Below are 5,225 nucleotides of genomic sequence, written 5' to 3' on the forward strand. Positions count from 1 at the left end.
CACACTAAACTTCGTCAATATGCATGCCCCCTAGAAGATCATCCATCTTCAGCACCCTCTTGTGTATGCGATGGTTCATTATTCTAGACTATGATGTAGCCCAAGGAACTGTTAGCAGATCGTCGACAGCCAGAGCCGATCGGTTGTCAGAACCTTGTAGGAAAACTACATCATTCTGCCGATGAACTGAACCGAAACAACACTCGTGGGAAGCATAGCAAGAACATCCACCCTCACATATAAGATGTGATCTAGATCGCAACCTGCATCTACTCATTAACATGCTCTTGATGCTACTGTTGGAAAACATAGTAGAAAACAAAAAAAATCACCCTATGATCACCCAGGAACAATATGAAGATACATAACGGGTTGTGATCAACGATCATTACCGACTCCGGGAGTGCAGTGGAAGTAGACGAGTCGGTGTAGATTGATGTCTACCACGCAACTTTATCCTTGTAGACATTGTTGGGCCTCCAAGTACAGAGTTTTGTAGGACAATAGCAAATTTCCCTCAAGTGGATGACCTAAGGTTTATAAATTCGTGGGAGGCGTAGGATGAGATAGTCTCTCTCAAACAACCCTGCAACCAAATAACAAAGAGTCTCTTGTGTACCCAACACACCCAATACAATGATAAATTGTATAGGTGCACTAGTTCGACGAAGAGATGGTGATACAAGTGCAATATGGATGGTAGATATAGGTTTTTGTAATCTGAAAATATAAAAAAGCAAGGTAACTAGTAACAAAAGTGAGCGAAAACGGTATTGCAATGCTTGGAAACAAGGCCTAGGGTTCATACTTTTTGCTAGTGCAAGTTCTCTCAACAATGATAACATAATTAGATCATATAACAATCCCTCAACGTGCAACAAAGAGTCACTCCAAAGTCACTAATAGCGGAGAACAAACAAAGAGATTATTGTAGGGTACGAAACCACCTTAAAGTTATTCTTTCTGATCGATCTATTGGGCTATTCCTATAAGTGTCACAAACAGCCCTAGAGTTCGTACTGAAATAACACCTTAAGACACACATCAACCAAAACCCTAATGTCACCTAGATACTCCGATGTCACCACAAGTATCTGCGGGTTTGATTATACGATATGCATCACACAATCTCAGATTCATCTATTCAAACCAACACAAAGAACTTCATAGAGTGCCCCAAAATTTCTACCAGAGAGTCAATAAGAAAACGTGTGCCAACCCCTATGCATAAGTTCACAAGGTCACAGAACCTGCAAGTTGATCACCAAAACATACATCAAGCGGATCACGTGAATATCCCATTGTCACCATAGATAAGCACATGCAAGACATACATCAAGTGTTTTAAAATCCTTAAAGACTCAATCCGATAAGAAAACTTCAAAGGGAAAACTAAATCCATTATAAGAGGGTAGAGGGGGAGAAACATCATAAGATCCAACTATAATAGCAAAGCTCACTGTACATCAAGATCGTGCAAACCAAGAACATGAGAGAGAGGGAGAGATCAAACACATAGCTACTGGTACATACCCTCAGCCTCGAGGGTGAACTACTCCCTCCTTGTCATGAAGAGCATCGGGATGATGAAGATGGCCACCGGTGATGATTTCCCCCTCCGACAGGGTGCCGAAACAGGTCCCGATTGTTTTTTGGTGGCTACAGAGGCTTCCGGCAGCGGAACTCACGATCTTGGTTTATTTCGGGGGGTTTCTATATTTATAGGAACTTTTGGTGTCGAGAACAAGTCAGGGGAGTCCATGAGGGGCCCACAAGGTCGGAGGGCACGCCCTAGGGGGGTGGGGGCGCCCGCCACCCTTGTGGTGGCCTCGGGACTCTTCTGGTGCATCTCTGGTACTCCGTGGGCTTCTTTTGGTCCAAAAACAATAGTCGTAAAGTTTCAGGTCAATTGGACTCCATTTGATATTCCTTTCCTGCGAAACTCAAAAACAAGGAAAAAACAGAAACTAGCACTAGGCTCTAGGTTAATAGGTTAGTCCCAAAAATCATATAAAATAGCATATAAATGCATATAAAACATCCAAGGTTGATAATATAATAGCATGGAATAATAAAAAAAATTATAGATACGTTGGACACGTATCAAGCATCCCCAAGCTTAATTCCTGCTCATCCTCGAGTAGGTAAATGATAAACACAGAATTTTTGATGTGGAATGTGCTACCTCTTGAGCACTGCGTTGGTTTTCCCTTGAAGAGGAAAGGGTGATGCAGCAAAGTAGCATAAGTATTTCCCTTAGTTTTTGAGAACCAAGGTATCAATCCAGTAGGAGGCCACGCACGAGTCCCTCGCACCTACACTAACAAACAAATCCTCACAACCAACACGATAAGGGGTTGTCAATCCCTACACGGTCACTTACGAGAGTGAGATTTGATAGATATGTTAAGATAATATTTTTGGTATTTTCTATGATAAAGATGCAAAGTAAAATAAAAGGCAATAAAAATAACTAAGTGTTGGAAGATTAATATGATGGAAAATAGATCCGGGGGCCATAGGTTTCACTAGTGGCTTCTCTCAAGAGCATAAGTATTTACGGTGGGTGAACAAATTACTGTTGAGAAATTGACAGAATTGAGCATAGTTATGAGAATATCTAGGTATGATCATGTATATAGGCATCACGTCCAAGACAAGTAGACCGACTCTTGCCTGCATCTACTACTATTACTCCACACATCGACCGCTATCCAGCATGCATCTAGAGTATTAAGTGCATAAGAACAGAGTAACGCTTTAAGCAAGATGACATGATGTAGAGGGATAAACTCATGCAATATGATATAAACCCCATCTTGTTATCCTCGATGGCAACAATACAATACGTGCCTTGCTGCCCCTGCTGTCATTGGGAAAGGACACCGCAGTATTGAATCCAAAGCTAAGCACTTCTCCCATTACAAGAAAGATCAATCTAGTAGGCCAAACCAAACTGATAATTCGAAGAGACTTGAAAAGATAACCAATCATACATAAAAGAATTCAGAGAAGATTCAAATATTGTTCATAGATAAACTTGATCATAAACCCACAATTCACCGATCTCAACAAACACACCACAAAATAAGATTACATCGAATAGATCTCCACGAGAGAGGGGGAGAACATTGTATTGAGATCCAAAAAGAGAGAAGAAGCCATCTAGATAATAACTATGGACCCTAAGGTCTGAGGTAAACTACTCACACTTCATCGGAGGGGCTATGGTGTTGATGTAGAAGCCCTCCGTGATCGATGCCCCCTCCGGCGGAGCTCCGGAAAAGGCCCCAAGATGGGATCTCGTGGATACAGAAAGTTACGGCGGTGGAATTAGGGTTTTGGCTCCGTATCTGGTAGTTTGGGGGTACGTAGGTATATATAGGAGGAGGGAGAACGTCGGTGGAGCAACAGGGGCCCCACGAGGGTGGAGGGCGCGCCCCCTACCTCGTGGCCTCCTGGTTGATGTCTTGACGCAGGGTCCAAGTCCTCTGGATCACGTTCATTCCGAAAATCACGTTCCCGAAGGTTTCATTCCGTTTGGACTCCGTTTGATATTCTTTTTCTGCGAAACTCTGAAATAGGCAAAAAACATCAATTCTAGGTTGGGCCTCCGGTTAATAGTTTAGTCGCAAAAATAATATAAAAGTGTATAATAAAGCCCAATAATGTCCAAAACAGAATATAATATAGCATGGAACAATCAAAAATTATAGATACGTTGCAGATGTATCAAGCATCCCGAAGCTTAATTCCTGCTAGTCCTCGAGTAGGTAAATGATAAAAACATAATTTTTGATGTGGAATGATACTTGGCATAATTTCAATGTAATACTTCTTAATTGTGGTATGAATATTCAGATCCGGAAGATTCAAGATAAAAGTTCAATATTGACATAAAAATAATAATACTTCAAGCATACTAACTAAGCAATTATGTCCTCTCAAAATAACATGGCCAAAGAAAGTTCATCCCTACAAAATCATATAGTTTAGTCATGCTCCATTTTCGTCACACAAGAATGCTCTCATCATGCACAACCCCGATGACAAGCCAATCAATTGTTTCATACTTTAGTAATCTCAAACTTTTTCAATCTTCACGCAATACATGAGCGTGAGCCATGAATATAGCACTATGGGTGGAATAGAATATAATGATGGGGGTTATGTGGAGAAGAAAAAAAGGGAGAAATTCTCACATCAACGAGGCTAATCGATGAGCTATGGATATTCCCATCAATTGATGTTAATGCAAGGAGTAGGGATTGCCATGCAACGGATGCACTAGAGCTATAAATATATGAAAGCTCAACAAAAGAAACTAAGTGGGTGTGCATCCAACTTGCTTGCTCACGAAGACCTAGGGCATTTGAGGAAGCCCATTGTTCGAATATACAAGCCAAGTTCTATAATGAAAAGTTCCCACTACTATATGAAAGTGACAAAACAAAAGACTCTCTATCATGAAGATTATGGTGCTACTTTGAAGCACAAGTGTGGTAAAAAGGATAGTAACATTGTCCCTTCTCTCTTTTTCTCTCATTTTTTTGGGCCTTCTCTTTTTTTATGGCCTTTCTCTTTTTTTTTCTTTTTTCCTCACTTGGGACAATGCCCAAGAAAATGATGATCATCACACTTCTATTTATTTACAACTCAATGATTACAACTCGATACTAGAACAAAGTATGACTCTATATGAATGCCTCTGGCGGTGTACCGGGATATGCAATGAACCAAGAGTGACATGTATGAAAGGATTATGAATGGTGGCTTTGCCACAAATACTATGTCAACTACATGATCATGCAAAGCAATATGACAATGATGAACGCGTCATGATAAATGGAACGGTGGAAAGTTGCATGGCAATATATCTCGACATGGCTATGGGAATGCCATAATAGGTAGGTATGGTGGCTATTTTGTGGAAGATATAAGGAGGTTTATGTGTGAAAGAGCGTATCATATCACGGGGTTTGGATGCACCGGCGAAGTTTGCACCAACTCTCAATGTGAGAAAGGGCAATGCACGGTACCGAAGATGCTAGCAATGATGGAAATGTGAGAGTGCGTATAATCCATGGACTCAACATTAGTCATAAAGAACTCACATACTTATTGCAAAAATCTACAAGCCATCAAAAACCAAGCACTACACGCATGCTCCTAGGGGAATAGATTGGTAGGAAAAGACCATCGCTCGTCCCCGACCGCCACTCATA

The sequence above is a fragment of the Triticum urartu genome, chromosome 6, assembly GCF_003073215.2.
Source record: "Triticum urartu cultivar G1812 chromosome 6, Tu2.1, whole genome shotgun sequence".
Lineage (NCBI taxonomy): Eukaryota > Viridiplantae > Streptophyta > Magnoliopsida > Poales > Poaceae > Triticum > Triticum urartu.